We start from the raw sequence: 19,538 nt of genomic DNA, 5'->3' as shown, positions 1-19,538 counted from the left end.
AAGATGTAAATCAGCCTTAGGCTACCAGGACTAGGAAGAAACTTTCCCTTTAGGTAGTCCACAACTACTTACTACTAGTCTTCTGCATTTCCTTTGATGCAGACAGCATGAGCCACTGTCAGAGACAAAATACTAAAGATATGGATTTTTAGTCACTATGGACAAGCCCTGCATTCTCAAGGAAAGCACCGATTAATCAGGTCCCTTGATTTTTAATGCTTCCCATCTTACGTGCATTTAATTACGTGGGTTTCAAATCAGTTTCTTTCAGGACACCCCACAGTTGAAACCTCTGCAATTTCCACCTGAACTACATTAAAGCTTAAATACTAAGAAGAGGATACAGATAGTAATGTAGAAATAATAGGGAGGCGGAGGAAATGAAGCAAAACTACACCGTGCTTCCCTGGGGTTCGAAAATGATCATGAGTCATGTAAGGGTTAAAGGAGTGCCTGCCCCAGCCAGTATCTTAATTCGGTAGGGCTGGTTTAACTGCAGATGCTCGGTATGTACTCAAAGAAATTAGTGGAGGAACGAAAACAGAGGACTGTTAAAGTGGAAACATTCATTAACAAACTTACAATCACACTTCAGAGTGAAAGCAGTGGGGCAAACCTGAAAATAGCCACTCTCTGCCTGTAGCTGAGTAACGAAAAAATATCAGAATATCGCCTTAGATCAGATAAAAATGCCCTATGAACAAGGGCAAATTGCAGCCTCTTTAAATTCAAAGTTTCTATACTAAAATGCGCTTTTCGCTGCACTTGTGTGGGCTGAAAATAGAAAAGAAACTGGAAAATGAGTGTGAGGATCCTGAGAAGACCTGCCCTGAGCTGAGCACCAGCGCCAAGTCCTGATCCCCCACCGGCAATGGCCCCCAACGCTAGCCCTTTGATAGGCAGGGCCAGGAGCTCAAGGGGATGCGACAGCCCCCTCGATAGGCAGGACCAGGAGCTCATGGGGACATGACAGGCCCTTCAATGGGCACGATCAGGAGCTCAAGGGGATGCAATAGGCACCTTGATGGGCAGAACCAGGCGCTCAAGGGGATGCGATGGTCCAGGCACAGAGGCTGCTCCTGAGGGGGCGGACAGCTTGCGTTACCCCGTTTCTCTGCTGCAGGCAGTGAGTCAGTGATGGCTTTCATTGATTAACAGCTTTGAGCCCGTCCCTCAACTTCACTGAGTCAAATGTGGCAGGCCACAAAATGTCGGGATGTGTCAAGCAAATGTAAGAATTTCAGCCAAATTGGGGCACATAGCTATAGCTGTCACTTCCCTGGGACATAGTGGTTTTCTCGGGGATTTTATGCTAAGTCGCTGCTTGCTGTTTAGTCATCAGGTGAGCTCATCTGGAGGACTCGACGTGTAGGCTTATCATTACAGCGGTCGCAAACATCTCTGCAACGGGACACAGAAAAAGTTCTGTGCTGTCCCCTTTAGCAAAGGGATGCTTTCTCGACTTTTGACTTCTAAATACCAGCAAGCAGACTACAGGCAGTCCTAGGTGTCCCAAAGAGACCAGCTAAGGGATGACTGGCAGCCTGCCTTCCAACCCAGAGCAGAGAACACCCTTTGCACCTGCACTAGGATCTGCGGGTGGCAGGTGAAATGAAAATGTCGACCATTTTATTGCCAAATGCAAGAACGCAGCGTCTCAGCTGTTAGCCGCCGGGGTCCTACCTGCCTCTGCTCTTTAGCCCAATGGATCTCACGTAAAGATTTAAATTTCTAAATTTAAATTTCTGTTTAAAAAAAAAAGTAGATAGAAAAACTTTACCCATTGCTACCATCATCCTTGAATCTCTGCTCAAAGACTCCAAGAAAAGTGGGAACTCAGAGCTGATGGTGGCTACACACTAAGAAAAGCTCCAGGAGCCTCCAGTCTGCTCGGAGTGGAAGATCTCAGCAGCTGTTGAGCAGGGACAAGTTGGCATGGAAGACCAGCAGACTAATTAAGGGGTCTAAAAAAAAAATCTCAAAAAAATGTTTGCAACCTGGAGGGCAGAGAGGAGGACAGAGTTTTGAAGAGGGAAGTTTTTACTGTAAATACTTTTCTAGAGGACAAAAATAAGAACTTCTTGTATGTGGTGCCACTTGTTAGTTCAGGCAGCCCTGGACCCACTCAGAGCCAAAATGCTACAATTTTGGACTGAAACTAGGGCAGAGGATTTATCTGGCTTTTCCCAGGTTTTGGAGCAGGATGCAGGAGCCAAGGTTTTAGTAAGTCTCCAGCTATGAACCTGGTCCTTTCTGTGCCCAGAAATTCCCAGAAGGGCTGCTCTGAAAGCTGCTACATGATCTCAGTGTCACTCCCCATCTGACGTCCAAATTCCTATCCTAAACCCTGAAAATATTAGGACTATTCAGAAGAGATCGGGGCAGAGTAGAAAGAACAGTAAGAGTAGCAAGTTGGCATGTCGAGGCTTGCTCAGATGCAGGTGAAGGCGCTGCAAGCGCCAGGGCTGCTGAGCAACAAGAACAGCAAAGGAAGTCGCTGTAACTGCTGTCACTGCAGCAGCGCTGAACTTGTTTTCCTCCATCCAAGTTACCTTCACACTAAAGCAATTTGTAACACACAGAAAAAAAACTAAAGAAAACAGCATCTGGTAGCAAGCTGTCCACAAGGGTTTTTCTATTTCCTATTTGCGTTCTGATTTAACACAGCCTTCTCATTTCTTGGAACTGAACTTTAAACTCCAGAATCCCTCTCACAACCAATACGAAGCTGATTATTAATATCATTACTCCAGAGCAGGCTATAAGAGCCAGATGCTGCTGAGAAAACAGCTTCAACAGAGAAGTATCTTCATTCCCATGACTCGTGCAAGAGACAACCGTACGCACGGCCTGAGCTGCCACAGCTCAGCCACCCAGCTCAGCACTGGTTCTTCAGCGGGGCTTTCTCTGAACTGTGCCGTGCACAACACAAAAGGATTTGTTTGAAACACAGCTGTTTAAAACATCCTGTAGTTTTGATTAGCTTTTCCCCTCTGTAAATTAAGATGTTAGCTGTGAGAGCTTTGATTTTCTATATTAGGAGGAAATAGGATTTATATGGTGTTTGTAAAATTCCTGGGAATACTAGAAATGGGGGGGAGGGGGAATTGTCTATATATCTGTGTCTATGCCTATGTATTTTGAAAAATGAGACTGTTTATTTGCTCTGTTGCCTGGATATCTAAATCATATGAAATGGTTATCAGTATTTTACAGGAAACATCCAAGTGGTTGGTTGAAACATCTTCATCTATAGCAAATAAGACTGATCTGCATTAGCCCACATGTGGCTTCACCCTGTGGCAGCAACAGATGTTCTGGAAATGTACCCAGTGTCATTCTGGAGCGGGAATAGCCCATTTGGAGAGCAGAAGTTTTTGGCGGGGTCTCTTCTGAGCTTGCTGCATGAGGACAACATGTGTCTTTGGGGGAAAAGATTGTCATAGTTTTTTTCCAGTGCAGTAGAGCCGCTGCGGTTTCTCCACACAGCTCAGTTTGAGAGAAGGAGGAAAAAAGGAGAAGACCTTCGTCGCATGACTTTCTGCTTTGCAATATGCTGGTGCATAATCGTTAGTCATATCGGACACAGGATGCTGTCCTCTCCCGGAGCCCTGTGCTCCAGGCTCAGGGCACTGGCATCCGTCACAGGGCAATTCCCACGCACCTCTTTTTTTATGCCCATTCCAGACACAAAGTTATATCCCTCCACCAAAACCCAAATGTACAACCACCAAGGCAATCCCTACACCCTCTAGGCAACAACAAGACAACCTGTTTCTTACCTTTGTTTTCCTCCTTGTAGCTCCCACCACCCTCTGCAGAGAGGAAGATGCAGCTGCAGCGACTGCCCCTTGCCTTACAGACACCAACCAGTTTATACAACGATGTCATTCCCTTGCCAGAAGGAAGAGAAAAGGATATTTTCCCATGGCTGACAGTCGTTCATTTTTCCCCAGAAGCAGACAGCTACACTCATTGAAACGCATGAATTTTTTCTCATCGGAAAGTGCCTTTGCTACTGAAAATCACAGGCTTGGACTACCCTTCAGGGACTAAAAAGGAAGATGAAGGATGGGAACTGGGGAAATGCTGCTTTTTTTTTTTTTTTTTTTTTTTTTTTTTTCCTAATCAAACAAGAAAGTAATGCTTGGATTGAAGTCACAGGCCATGTGAGGCTGAGACCGGCCCTGGGAAAGGTCCTCTTTCTGTGGGCTTGCAGCAAAACCCATGGGGACTTCCATGGGAATGGTGAATTGGGAAGGAGATAAAATTTGTGTAGTCACCACATTTCACCATCTCAAAAAACAACCTGACTTCCCTGCGAGGCAGCAGAGAAAGGGGATTACATGTAACTCTGCTAAGCAGCCCTTCTTCTCAGTTCTTCCATGGTAAATCCCTGCTGCCACATGCAGCCCAGTTCCAACCCCCAAAACTGCACACGGCACCTGCCTCCAGCCATGCTGTCCTGCTCATACATCCAGACTGGGTATGGGATACCGCAGCTGTGCTGTGCTCAGCTTCATCCCAGCTGCAGTCTTGCTGTGTTTATCCTGGAGGCTTCAGCCTTGCTCCAGGCAAGTCCGAGGAACAGCCACCGCTTCCTTGAAAAACAACCGCAGGTGTTGGTGGCAAACAACCTCTCTCACACTCCTTTCCAACCATTGCCAGCGTTGTGACTGACCAAAATAACTAAAGACTTAGCCAGAGCCCACTGCATGTGATGGAAAGATTTTCTTGATGCCAGCCTTTGCCGAGGAACCTTAAAGCACAGTCTTGCCTTTGCATTGGATTTTCCCTCTTGCTTTGAAACAAAAGCCCTGCCTTTCTGTTTTGTTTCCCAGTGGGTTCCCGCCTCACACAGTTAGTTGGAAAGGTTGTGTGCCCAGTATTACCGTGGCCGGGCAGGGGATATCAACACTGTAAACAGGGAGGGACTGGGAATGGCGAACTGGAGGAGAGGAAAAGGGCAGCATGCTGCCAAAGGGTAGCATGCTCAGGAGAAGTTATTTTTATTGCTCTTGGCTTTGGAAGCACAATTCAGAAAAGAAATGTGCAATATCAAAGTCGTCCTGCAGATGCCAGCTCAGAAAATTAATACTTTACCACAGCTGTACTCTACTTTTTTTTTTCTTTTTTTTCATGGAAGGAAGATATATTTAACAGCTAATAGTCACAGCAACTTTGAAATGCAATGCTTTCATGAGGTGGAGACAGCTAATTACAGAAAAATATTAGGGCTTTCAAAACAACTCATTGATATTCCAAAATGAGGCTTTTCATCACAAAATGGGGGGGGGGGGGAGAAACAGAAATTAAAACCCTGAAACTGAAAAAACTCAGAGAAAGGGGCACCTCCTTGCTACTCGGCTGCTGCACTAGAGTAGTGTTCATTTCTGTAAGTGAGCATAACATGTATATCTTGCCATAATTGTCGAGGCAACAAGGCTCAGCAGGCAGAGAGTGTCTCTGTAATTTTATGAAGCCATGGAAAATGACAAGCTCACATTTCATATCCCGTTTTGTCCCTGAATAACCAATAACACATTGCTGGAAGCTGAGCAGCCCTATCGCAGCTTCTCGTTTGCTGCCTGGGAGCTCTGCTAAATCACAACACTCTTAAAAAAGAGAAGAAAATAGCAACCTTTTTTTCTAAGAGGTGATCAGCTGACATTTAATTGTGGTTTCGCTGATTTTATTGCTTTTGGCTAAATCGTTCCCTCTCTTCCTCTGCTGCCTTATTTAAATACTAGGCTGTATCTTTTGCCATTCAAAACAAAAACCTATTAAATGTCAAGCACAAAGGGGAATAAAAGTTGCTGACACAAGGCTTTGTGAGGATAAATAAATTTCTTTAAAAAATATCCCGAACAAGTGCTACCTCCAACCCAAAATGTAGCTGAGAAACTTTTAGGCTCAAAGATCTAACACAGCCTTTTGATAACATTTCCCTTCAGACAGCAACAGCAACGTCCAGTTTTTGCTAGGACAAAAGACCCATAACCATGGGCAATCAGCATAGAAAAGGTCAACATTTGCTTTTATACGGCATTCGGATTTCCCTCCGCCGGCCCAAAGTGCAATTAGCACAGCAGGTGCCAAGAAGCTTCAAAGTGCCTGCAAGAAAAGTTACAAATTCCAGGCAGCGCAATTCCCCTGAAAAACACATCCTCGGTGAATGAAACGGCGCCGTCCAAACGTGCTGACTTCTCGCTTCTGCTTTCCGTGAGGCACTTGGAAGGGAGACTCTGTTCGGAGCATGCACATATTTGGCTTTTGATTTTTTGTCCTCCCTGACACCTTTTAGGATAAAAAGACTTGGTTTGGGAGGTTCAGTAGCTCTGAAAAACGGAGTGTTTTTCTGAGATTAACCATCCCTACTTCAGGGAAGTATCATATGATACTTTCAATTTCTGGCCAGGGTAACTGCAAGGTTAAACCATCTGGGGAGCAGGAGGCAAGTCGGGCCGCGCTACGCCGGATCCGCCAGTTTCGGGGATGCTGCAGGCGCGTGGCGCTCCCCAAGGACGCCAAGCAGCTTTGTCACCTGAAAGACTGAGTCTAACAGCAAATACGAGTGGCAGCAGACTTATTTACAAAAATAAATGTGCCTGACTGCAGAAGTGCATTGGATTCACCTGGTATTTGCTCCAAGGCTCTGACACTGTGCATTGCCCTGGAGCATGGCAAAGGGCTGGGGAAGAAAACAGGCAGTTATTTGGCATCCGCACACTCGTGCTGCATCTCTGCTCCGCTAGGTTCGCTAAGAGAGCCCCACGGGGATGCAAATGAGGGATGGGGTTTTGTTTGCATTGGCCTCTAGTGTTAAGTCTATAGCATTTTCAAAACTGGAAAAAAAAAAGACACATGTGCCTCTTGTTGACAGAAACATGTTAATCCCAAATGCAGGGGAGAAAGCACTCAAGAAATGGGTCCTCCAAAGGAAATATTGCTCCTGTCCTGCTGCCAAGGCCAGGTCCGGTTTGACTCCTCTACATTGTAGGTGCAGGTTGACTAAGTTAGATTCATCCTCCTGGATCTAGGACGGATTTCTAGGTTGTGCAGCTCATGCTGCCATCAACACAGAGCGTGTGGGCCAGAGGAGGAAGGGTCTGAGTCGTTTAAAGTCACTTTTTCTTCTTTCTCCGCCAGCTGGGGGCTGAGCCAGAAGGACACAGAGCAGGTCTCGGGTGGCTGAGACGCAGCAAATCTCAGCCACTAATAGGGAGAGCTTGGGAAAAACTCGGAGATGTCTTTGATTTCAAAGGGAGAAACAATGGCAAAGAGTCCTTCACAGTTAAGGAAGATATATATTTTTGACAGGTATGAAAATGCAGCTGTTTTTTCTCTTCTCCTACTCTGCCAACGCTGGAAGAAAGCTTGATTTTCCTTCTTATTTTAGACTGAGGACACCTGTAGCAGAAGGTGGCAGGAAGAACACCAGGAAATGCATTTTTGGTTCCTTGCAGCTCACCTTTAATTTCGCCGCACGTCCAGCGCCAGCCCTGTGTTACCCAGCTCGCCCCTCTTAGCTGACGGTAGCTCTGTTTCCCTCCCCGCTTCTGCTGCTCTCGAGCACTTTCTGTAGCCGCGACGTAACGTGCGCTGTTTACATGTCACTGAGCCAGAGGGATAAATATATCTTTCGCAGGTGCATTAACAAAGCTCCGCCAAGAAATGCTGGATCAGAGGATGCAACCGGGAGCCTTCCAAAAACCTGAAAGAGCTTGAAGCGTAAATGGCTCGGCTTCATATGGCAGGTTTTACTATTTTAGAGGCAGGCCCCAAACCTTAGCTGGATAAATGGCCTTAAACAACAGGAGCGGCTCCGTGCAGGGAGATTTCCCAATAGGTGCTTATGAAACCAACTGTTTTTAACGCCAGTTTTAGCAGCGCAACATGGGCAGTTGGTGGGTCAGGTCGCCTGGTCTCCCCAGCACGAGGAGAGTGGCCACTTGCTCCTGGATGCAGCTGGGTCCAACATAGTAAAGCGAGTTGATTTGGGAAAGCAGCTGTCGTTAAACAGAAGATCGTTCCGGGAACAAAATGGCAAGGTACGGTGAACGCTGGACCACAGGGCTTGAAAGAAAAATATTACCATATGTGTTTGGCAAAGTCAGGAGTCAAACTATCCACTACATCCAAAAGCAGGAGGGTTTTGCTGCACGGTGCCGCTCTGCCCTCACGGCAGCTACAGGCTGTGGGTTTTGGGCAGCTATGCCAAAAAAGCTGCAAAAGGTGGCATTGACAAGCAACACCAAGCTCGCAGTCCTCTTCCTGAAATTCACCTCAGCACAGATGTCATTCCCAGGCCTGATCTGCAGATTTGGAGCCAGCAAGATGAGTAAGAGAAGGAGGAGCAAAGGTGCGGTGGTGGTGGCCTCGAAACCCAACCTGGGGCATCAACAACCTGGGGCGAGCCCGTGCCCCCTGGGCACGCTAGTACCCGGGCAGCAGGCAGACACAGCGGCAAGGCATGGGAGACCTGCGTGGGGCAAACTAACCTCTTCTCTGAGTTTGTGCGGCGGGAATGGCAGGAGACCAATATTAAGGGAGGCGATTGGAGGTAGATCTCTGGCAACTGGCAGGACTCATAAATACCTGAGACCAGCAGAAGTGTTTTAGAAATACACTCCAAAAACACTCCGTGAACCAATGGAGACAGCCAGGAGAGGAAATAAAGATAAGGAGAGGGATTTTTCTAATGTGCTTGTACGATTTAGGAGGCCAAGGGCTGTTTTTGGAGGGACTAAGGCATCTGGGAGACTAGGAAAGCTGACAGACAACGCGTCTGTGGGTGTTGCCTGTTCTCAATTTGCTGTTTACCTTGACTTAGGCGCACAGCTGTGACAGTATGGTTCTGAAGAGAAGGTACAAACGACTCACAACGTTGCAGCGCTGAGAGCAGGGCCTGTGGAAAATAGCCACGGGCAACACGCTGTGCTTTATGCCATGGCAATTGAACAGAGGACTTCACCACAGACAAGGTAATATGGCCGCATGGTGACACGGCTGGGCATGTCGAGCAGTGACCAGCCAAACTCAACTCTAGCAGGAGGGCAAGACACACCAGCGTCAATGCAGCAACACATGGTCTTTCCAGTGCAGCTCATCCTCACCCAGGCAACTGGGTTGCCTGTTTGCCTGATCTATTAAATCAATGTATATCAGCTTGCAGAAAGAAGGAAAGGAAGGGAAATAAGTTTTTCACCGGTGGTTTATAATTTGCATTTGTCACAGACAGATCAGTCCTGAACTTGGCAGGTTTCTGCAGGCTCAGGCCTATCTCCCTCCTGCTCAGACAGACCTTTTGCATCTGTCAAAACCTGTCCCTCTCTCCTCACTCCAGTCCTGACACCATCTTAATCCAAAGCAAGAGCTGAAATAACATCCTGGTGCAGAACGGGAAATGCTGCAGAAAACTGTGATTTCTTTCTGCCCAGGGACTAAAGCAGTGTAGGGATGAAAAGGGAAGCAGCAGAGAGCAGGGAGCACAAGGAGCTGAGGAGTAAGGGAAGGGCAGAGCTTATAGGGAGAAGTGAAGCCAGTCCCCCCCTGAAACTGTTCCACTAGGACAGGCAGGACGTGGCCACCAGACAGACTCTTGCAGGAGCAAGAAGGAAGCTTTTCTGCAGAGAAATTTGCAGTGCATCCTGACGTGAAGGAGCTGCCTCTCTCGCCCGTGCTCCTAGCTGAAGTGGATTTGAGCAGTCCCAAGCCTTCTCGCGCTCCCACCCTGGGAAACTCAAAGAGGCCAGCATCCTGTCAGCACAGCCCTTCGTTGCCCAACGCCCCTGATGCAGAGAGGGGCCAGGAGTGGTCCCCAGGGTCTCTGCTGCATCCGTCATCCCAGAGGACTGTGTCTTTTGTCATATCACAACCCTGATGTAGCAGCAAACCAGGGCTAATGAGTCTTACTGGAAATTATTCCCAGCAATAGTCAGGCCAGCTGCTGTGTTTCGCAGTGTGACCCCCATGGAGGATCATCAAGCTGGGTTATTGGCTCGGCATTCCCGAGCATTCCCAGAAAACCACACTGGCAACCAGGTTCCTTCATTAACTGAAGCGCTCACCCTTTTTCCTGAGAGCTAGTAACGTGCTTGCAGTCTGCGTCCATCTGGGCTTGGAGAAAGCTTTCTTTTTTTTCAGGTGGGCATGGGGCTAGTGGGGCTGACCCCTTCACTGCCCTGACTGTAGGAAAAGACGAGGGCTGAGCCAGGCCTTCAGAAGCGAGAGGGGGGAGAACTAGGCATGGGGCAGGACAGAAAAGAAGAAACAGAGCCAAAGCTACATATAAAAGTGAACAGATCTGGTGTGGCTTTATGGGGGCATTTCCTCACTGAAGGCGACACTCTCGCTGCTGTGCACAGAGAAATGGGTGTGTAAGTCTGCTCTGCCTGCACAGCTCCTCTGATGGATGAGAGGCCCGCTGGCAGCACTCTGCTTTCTGCGTTCACCTGTCACCGAGGGCTGATGCTGCCACCAGATTTACTCAATCAGATGCATAGATAAGAGCAGGCGAGGAGAGTTCACGGTGACAGTGATAAATTTACGGTCTCTCCTGCACAAGCCATGAACGTGATTTTAAAAACAGTTAAAGGTCACAAGCAAGGAGAGTGCTGGGTGTGTGGGCTCCTGTCCCAGCCTTCAACAACACGAATGACAAAAACACTCTGCTCTGGCAGTGAATCAACTCAAACGTCTCATAACAAAAGCTGCATTGTCTGCGTTTGGAGGATCCTTCCTCCTCTCACCCCGGCACTGGGGAGGTTATCGGTGTCTGCGTTATTTCATTGTTCAAGAGTTCAAATATCAGCTGCAGAGGTTAGGAAAATACACCTCTGAAAAAGAAAAGCATGAGGGCACACGTGTGAAACGTGGTTTCCTCCTCCCCGCGCCGGGAAGGGCTGGAGGGAAGGAGACAGAGCTGCAGGCATACAGAGCACCACTACCTGCAGCCCCACCTCTCCGCATCCCCCTCCGCTCAGGACCGGGGCCGGGCCCTGAGCTGCCTTACACGGGAAACCAGAGACCACAGGAAGAGCTGCCTCCAGGACCACAACGCTGACTGTTAAGGAAACACCCCTACTCTAAACCCGAAGGTGGCCCTTCTGCACCAAACGCCAGCTCCTGGCAACATATGTCTGCCCAGAGGGAGGGGAGTGTGACTGCAGGGAGATGATAGGTCTCCTAGAGGTACCAAGGCAACCCCAAACCCTGACCCTGGGGCAGAACAGCCCCTTGCAGCAGGTCAGGGTGGCTGGCAGGGGAGCAATGCTGCACAGTGGGGGTCTGGGGATTCTGGTGCTCTTCAAGTTGCCTGTCAGCCAGCAGGGCATCTTTGTGGTGATGGGGGCCAATCACCTACTGGACTGCATTAACAAGAGTGCAGGAAGTCAAGGGAAGAAATTATCACCTCTACTTAGCATTTGTGAGACCTTATCTGGATGGTGTGCCCAGCATCATGCGCCCCAATACAGGACAGACGTTGATATACTGGAGCAAGTTCAGTGGAGGCCACCAGGAAGGTCGAGAGCTGGAGCATGTGAAGCGGGAAGAGAGTGTGTGGCAGCTGGGCTTGTCCAGCCTGGGGAGGGGAAAGTCCTTGGGGGATCTCATTGCTCCCCACAGTAATGGGGGGGGAGGGGTGCAGAGAAGATAGAGGACAGACTCTTCTTGGAGGTGCACAGTGAAAGGATGAGGGGAAGCAGACACAAGTTGCGATACAGGAAATCCCAACTAGGTGTTAGCAAAAAAAAACTTTTCACCATGGAGGTTGTCAGACACCAGGACAGTGGCCCAGAGAGGATGTGGGATCTCCATTGTTAGAGATGTTCAGACTTCAGATGGATTCAAGTCTGTAGAACCCCAGGCCACAAAGAGCCTGCGACATTTGACTTGCCTCCAACTTCTCTTGCTCAGACAAATGGGTGGGTGCTGACAGCCATCCCAACGCACTGGAGACAGCAAGGGACATTTTTAAAACTACGTAAAGTTTGCAATGAGAGGTCACATCTTCTAATAGGGCAATATATAGTGAGAAGAAAAATGAAATAGCAAAGCTTTTGGGCACCTGAACCTTTTGTCAGCTTGTCTGCTGGAAAACACTGTCTGTTTTTTTTCCATCTCTATCAGTCAGGCTAATAAAAGCTATGACCTCTCTCCGCAAACCTTGCCTCTCTCAGGATGACATGGAAAAGGCCAACAGCTCACCCGACAGTGATGAAAAACATACCTCTCCCTGCGGTTTGAGAGCGATTGTTCCTCTGAGAACAGCTCCCTGTAAAAACGCCCATCACATGCCCTGGACTGGGAAGACGCTTGTCCTGACTTTCTCTGTCCAGTTCATTCCTCAATCAGCATTTTATGCTCTTTCTGGAGACCTTTTTACCCAGTTTTCCATAACTGTCATCTGGCAGTATTACATGACAAGTACTGTGCATTAAGGGAGTTTTTATAGCAGCACAGCTCTGTCAAGGACAGAGGCAGTATTTTTTCCTCCATAGGAAATGGGGTTGGAGGTCCATGACCTCTTGTCTTGTGCATACCAGTCTGGCAAATTTCATCTTTGCAGCAAACATATTCGAAGACTTCTTTGTCCTGTCTCACCTCAGTTTCCTGCAGACTGGACAATCCTGCTTCTTCCAGGGGTTTTCCAGACCTCAAGACACTGCTTTTTCCAGCACCAGTTCCCACTGCGCCAAAGCCTTCCCAACATGCAGTCCATGAACCTGCACACAATATCTCAGAGATGCTCTTTCCCATTTCTCTCCACCTGCTCCCAGGTCAGTCAAAACCAATTCCCATCCCAGTCCTGTCCTCCTGAGCACCTGCAGCCATTTCCAGCATGGCCTCATGTGAAACTTCCCAAGCCTGTTCCCTGATCTTCCAGCTAACGCATTTGTAAGACTGTGAGTAGTGCTGGCCTCAGGATGCATATTTCCACGACCACCTCCAGTTTGACAAGGCCCCATTAACAGCTTGTTCTTCATCAGGAGCATATTAACTTGTTTACTTCTCAGATAATAACATAGGTGGAAAGGGACCTCTGGAGGTTTCTGGCCCAATTTCATACTCAGACCAGTGCCAGCCTGGAACAGGTAGCTAAAGGCAATGACAAATAAAGTTGTGAATATGTACAAGAATAGAAATCGTTCATGTTCAGTACACCTCCAAAAAACATCCAGCTCCATCACCTCTATACCCTGCTATTGGGCATCTGGAGACAGCAATTCTTGAGCCCCTCAAGAGAAAAGTATGTGTAAAACCGCTAACTGGGACCAAATCAGCCTGAGATGAGCAGGGCCATGTTCATCAGCAGGGTTAAAGTCATCTCTGTGTTAGATAGTGCCTGATCCCCAGATGCCCTCTTCCCACTGCCTCTCCAAGCCTTCCTCAGCTCTCCCTGAATCCTCAGCTCAGCATCCTCAGGGCCAAGGAAACAGGCTCCTTTCCCCTCCACCTCTGCTCATGATTCAGTAGTTTACCATTTCAAGTTTCATTTTTATTAAAAAGAAAAAAAAATTGCAAAACTCTGTCTCTTTGGCTTTTCTCCCTTTCACTCTGAAAATAGCTCGTAACACTGGTGAGGGAAGGATTCCTTCCTTCTGCTCTCCAGGCTGTTAACTGTTTGTGTGCTATAATATTCCCTATTTCAGGGCAGGAAGTGATGGCTACATGAGAAAGAGCCAGCACTGCAGGTGTACAGTGATTGCCATCTGAGGACCAACAGCCTCACAGCTTCTCTGCTGACAGGCCTGGCAGGTGACCTACAGCCAACACTGGCCATCCCACAGCACAGGGGCCATCCTGGGAGTCCCATAGGGGAGAATCTACCTCCTAAATGCTCCCCATCATATTCACTCTGGGAGATAAGTTAAATTTATTGCTTAAGCAGTGATTTAGCTCAGACACTGGATCAGTCTTTCTGTAACCTCCTTCCTTGTGACACTGAAGATTTATGGTCCAATGGCCTGTACCATAGACTGTCCTGAAATTTTTTACAACACATATTAAGCTTCATTAGTACTGAAAAGCAAGCACAGACCATGTTTATATATCCACATTTTAAGCCCAGAACAAGCCTTTTCCTTCCCTAAGATCCATTACTTGAATCTAGCCCGTAAGTTATTCAATATTTTACAGCATCATTAAATTCATAAATTTGGTAACACCATTAAAAAGAAAACTGCAAATTTGATGCAGGATAAATCGCATCTACTAGAGAACAGGAGAGCCACGATGTTCTTTGTGTCTTTTATTAGCAACAGGAGCCAAAAAAAATGAATTTGAATGGTCTGCCCAGATCACAGTGACACGCTGGGGACAGAGGAGAGAGAGAATGGGCAAAACCCTTTTGGTAGCACTGTGAGGCCTGTGCATTTGGGCTGCCAGCTGGCTGAACCCACTCTGCAGATGCAAAGTAAATCAGAAGGGTTATGAGGATGCTGTATGCTGTACTTAGCCTTGGAGGCTCTGGAGAACATCACTTCAATGTCATCCAGAGAAAGAATAACTAAGGCCTGCTTTTAGATATATAGCAGCTCCAGGATATTATTTGCTTTGGATGAGCTAAGCACCTGCATGCTGAAGTTTTATGCTTTGCCATCCTCTCCCACTCTTCAGCACTCCTGGGGTGACAAGGTTTTTCTCCCAAGAGAAAAAACCAGTCCAGCTGCCTTTCAGAGATACCTGGCACCCTGCCATCTAAACATTTGCCCATTACTCAGCTCTGAACTCGTATTACATTTGTGCTGGGCATGCCTTCTTTAGGCTTGTTGTTACTTCTTCTTTTTTTTCACCCTTTTTTTCTTTTTTTTTTTCTGTTAGGAGGTGGTATTTGTAACAAACCTCGCTTGCTTTCCTTCTGCTTATTACATCGAATTTCTGTTTTGCATAATTTCGGCATGGTGAGGAGTATGGTTCTTATTTGTTAAAAGAAAATAAACCAACCTGAGAATATCTTACTTGTGTGCTTTTACTCTCTGATTAAGATCAAGTTCAGAAATTAGTCATTTATCAGTGAATAACTCCATAAAGTAGTAAAACAAAGACTGTTTTAATCAGCTAAAACCAGGCCTTTTCAAACTCACTCGACGTAAAAAATGGGCTTTGTGATATTGAAGTGGGCCATAACAGACGCTCAACCACTGGCAAAGTTTGACAAAACAAGACAAAATGATTGCCATATTTCCTCCCCAGCTTAATAATCTCGCTGTATGAAGCGGTGCAACAGGCAGGATGTCAGCTAGCATGAAAAGCTGTGGAGCCAGGAGATAAGCCCTTCCCAAGGACTCCTGCTGAATTTCCCAAAATTCAGACAAGAAGGAAACCTCTAAGCCCAGTGTGTGTGGAGCAGATAGAGATTTTGGGTTCTAGGACTACTGAATGTGTGCTGTGGAGCCTCCCACAAGAGCTGTCTCAGGGCTCAAAGCCCCGAGTGGGGTAAGCATGACTTCTTGCTTAGAGAAAGCTTCAGGACAGACATGCCAGGCTGCTCCGACAAAGTGGCCCCAGCCTGCTCCAGACTTGCCAGCTTGCTGGAAGGGGGTGCAAGCGTGCACTTCCACCTCATCACAGGGAGCAGGCTTTTCTCAGAGAGGTGCATCTCGTTGGCATCACTCAGGTTCCTACGAGACTCCTTCAAATAGAGGCTGAAAGAGCCTCTTGGGGCAACCTTAGGACAAGCTGTTTGACAGCCAAGGGCAAACGACGCATTAGCATGTCTGCAGCATCTTTCATTCACCAATGCACGTGGGAAATGCTCATCCCTGAGAAAAAGGTATCTTCTCAAGGTATGGTGCATGGAATCAGTCTAACATCAAGTTAAACCTCTGTATGCAATGGTTTGCATTTGTCTCCAAATACTGGAAGGGCTGAGCTGGGCAATTTCTGGTCTTGAGCCTGGGAGCATCTATCCCTTGGCATCTCCAGGCCAGCTGAGAAGGAGGTGTCAGTACATCTATAATAGTAGTTAATCACCCACTTTAGGACTTGTCTTCTGCTTCCAAAACACTGGAGACCAGCTCCTGCTGGAGAAATGGAATAGGCTCATGCATATGGGGGGATTAACATCTTTCCACAGTGACATGGCAGGTCCTGCTGATCTGGCTAGGCTTAACATGACCCCAGATTTGAGGGTAGAGCTAAACAATGTTTTTCTCTGTAGGCTGTGGAGTGGTAGGAGTCTGCAGGAGAAAACATCACTTCCAGGAGTGGGATGCTGGATTTTGCTACAATTTTGGAATACAGTGATTCCCAAGGTTCCTCAGAAAACCTTTGCCAGTGATATGACTCTTATCTTCATCCAGGTCACGCAGAGCACCTCTGCTTGGGGGAAACAGCACAGCCGCTTGTGGAAGATGACAGCTGAAGCAGGGAAGCCTGGAAGCAGGCTTCGCTTCTGGGGTCACCACCCCATCTCCCTTAGTACCTCCTAGCTATGACTCTGAATGGGGGTCTCAATCTCAGGTTGACTGACTGGCTCCCAGGACTTAACAACCACATCAGCTTGGGAATCTTTCCCGAAGGGTCACCTGCCTGCGTCCATGTGCCCTGCCGCAGTGTTTCAGGACACACTCCAGGCATCCCTGTAGTTTTTGTAGTTTGACACAACAAAATTCTGTGGCAGATATTTTTACAATCGGTTCCTAATCTTACGATTGTTGGTGCTGTGGTTACTTCAGTGACAATACACGTAGCCACAATGACAAAACAAACCAACTGCTAGCCACTAACTGCACTATTTGTCAAGCACCGAAACTGTCACCGTGTGGGAAGGGACAGATGTTGCCTGATGGATTTGCCACCAACAAAGCCGGGCCAAGACAAGCCAGGAAACCTGAGCGGAGATTGAACACCATTCAGTTTCTTTGGTGCGTTCTGTTTTGATCTGATAAGAGCTAGTGTCTGTGGGCCAGGGAAAAACACAAGCCAGTTAGTATTATAATCTGTGGCTTTCATATATTTCTCAAATGAGAAGCAAAAATTCTTTGCATACACATGCTAGCAGTGACTTTATCACAATATATTTTATAAAAGAAACAAGACTATGACATTGGCACGTCCTATCATGTCAGAAACACACTGAGGGCAATTTGGGGTTAATTATATAGGGTTCAGCGTCTTTGGACAGAAAAAGATTTGAGTTTGCTCTCTAATGTCAGTTCCCTGTCGAGCTCATTTGGCTGTCATGTTTTTCTCTTCTCTTTTCCCATGAAGGGTTGGAGATAACTTAGCAGGCTTTGTTTTGTTTTTCTAAAAGCTGGGGAAAACATGCATCCTCCTATGTTGGTTCCAATTTTACTCTGCCATGTCACATCTGTGCTGCTCTGAAATGCCCACAAATCAGTAATTCCAGGGCCATCTGAGATGGTCCTTAAGAGGTGAGGGTTTGGCAGGGTACTTTTGACATCTGTCATGAGAGCAAGTGGATCAAGCTGGATTCCACAGCAAAAGACAATTCCAGTTTTTAGCCTAATTAGAACCAGTGCTCCTGTGAAAAGTTTCTCTCCATAAACTGGCATGTTCCCATGAGAGGAGCCAGGCACAGATGTTCCTACTTAGCTGCCTTTGGCACTTCTCCCCAAGGCTCAGCACCACACATCAGGCTTTCCAGCAGAGCTGTTCCCCGGCAAACAGTCCTTTTCTTCACACATGGCATCCAACAGCAATGGTCCTTGGCACACAGTGCTCAGCATGTAGTTCCTGGTCCAGCACAAACCCTCCAAAGGCCATGATGCATAAGTGCACCTCCAGCTGTGTCCTCAGCAATGTCCACTTCCACTTGCCTCCTCCCTTGTATTTCTCCAGACAGGTCTCTTCAACTTTGTCCTCGCATGTCCCCTTTTGTGTCTCCTCTCACATGTGTCCCCTCCTGTATCCTCCTAGCAGGTACCACCCTTTCTTAAATACATCTAAGCAGAGGCACTGTGTGTTCCTCTGGCACAGTTTTGCTCTGTGGCGGGTTGCTTCCATTGCTTTCAGAACTGTCTGGAATTGGTCATGAACAGCACTGGATGGCTCATGATCCTTTCTCACACAGGGCACCCTGCAGACCCTACTACCAAAACCCTGAGGTTTATGCCCAATACATTCTACTCCCTGCCTCTGCAAAATACATATTTAAGAAATGTTAGAATACATATCCATTAACAATGCAATTTTTAACATCATTGCAACCTTAACATACATTTATAAACTTTATCCTTTCTCCCCTTGTCCCTGCAGACCAGGCTATGGGGTTAACACTGCCACAAACTGAGCAGGTGTATCTTGCAAACATAGAATCATAGAATCGGTAAGGTTGGAAGGGACCTCTGGAGATCATCTAGTCCAACCTCCCTGCTCAAGCAGGGTCACCTAGAGCACGTTAGACAGGGTTGCATCCAGGCAGGCCTTGAAGATCTCCAGAGAAGGAGACTCCACATCCTCTCTGGGCAACCTGTTCCAGTGCTCTGTCACTCTCACAGGGAAGAAATTCCCCCTCACATTCAGGCGGAACTGCCTGTGCTTCAATTTCTGATCATTGCCTCTTGTCCTGTCACATGGGACAACTGAAAAGAGTTTGTCCCTGTCCTCTTGACACCCTCCCTTCAGGTACTTGTACACATTGATAAGATCCCCCCTCAGTCTTCTCTTCCCCAGGCTGAAGAGGCCCAGCTCTCGCAGCCGTTCCTCATAGGGCAGATGTTCCAGCCCTCTGATCATCTTCGTAGCCCTACGCTGGACTCTCTCCAGTAGCTCCATGTCTCTCTTGTAGTGGGGAGCCCAGAACTGGACACAGTACTCAAGATGAGGCCTCCCCAGGGCTGAGCAGAGGGGCAGGATCACCTCCCTCCACCTGCTGGCAACACTCTTCCTAATGCACCCCAGGAGACCAGTGGCCTTCTTGGCCACAAGGGCACATTGCTGGCTCATGGTCAACTTGTCATCCACCAGCACTCCCACGTCCTTCTCTGCAGAGCTGCTCTCCAGCAAGTCAGCCCCCAGCTTGTACTGGTGCCTGGGGTTATTCCTCCCTAGGTGCAGGACTCTGCACTTGCCCTTGTTGAACCTCATGAGGTTCCTCTCTGCCCAACTCTCCAGCCTGTCCAGGTCTCTCTGAATGGCAGCACAGCTCTCTGGTGTATCAGTCACTCCTCCCAGCTTGGTATTCTCAGCAAACTTGCTGAGGAGGCACTCTGTCCCCTCATCCAGGTCTTTGAGGAAGAAGTTGAACAGGATGGGACCCAGTACTGAGCCCTGGGGGACTCCACACCAGTGATGACGACCCTCTGAGCTTTGCCTTTCAGCCAGTTCTCAATCCACCTCACTGTCCACTCGTCTAACCCACACTTCCTGAGCTTCTCTAGGAGGATGTTACAGGAGACAGTGTCAAAAGCCTTGCTGAAGTCAAGGTACACAATGTCCACTGCTCTCCCCTCATCTACCCAGCCAGTCACTCCATCATAGAAGACTGTCAGGTTGGTTAAGCAGGATTTGCCCTTGGTGAATCCATGGTGGCTGCTCCTGGTCACCTTCTTTTCCTCCATATGCCTGGA

General features: G+C 47.8%; 1 long non-coding RNA gene across 3 annotated transcripts in view; it reads right to left on the bottom strand.

The window, feature by feature from the left end:
- The window catches only part of LOC134138258 (uncharacterized), a 34,511-nt gene extending 30,472 nt beyond the window's left edge, over positions 1-4,039 (bottom strand). For all 3 annotated transcript variants that reach the window (XR_009957849.1, XR_009957847.1, XR_009957848.1), the window contains exon 1: positions 3,783-4,039. This is a non-coding gene — a long non-coding RNA (uncharacterized LOC134138258). The remainder of the gene's footprint in view (positions 1-3,782) is intronic.
- Between the last annotated feature and the right edge of the window lie 15,499 nt (positions 4,040-19,538).

This window comes from Rhea pennata, chromosome 3, assembly GCF_028389875.1.
Source record: "Rhea pennata isolate bPtePen1 chromosome 3, bPtePen1.pri, whole genome shotgun sequence".
Lineage (NCBI taxonomy): Eukaryota > Metazoa > Chordata > Aves > Rheiformes > Rheidae > Rhea > Rhea pennata.
The sequence above is the reverse complement of the archived record's forward strand: the minus strand, read 5'-3'. Positions and strand labels throughout refer to the sequence as shown.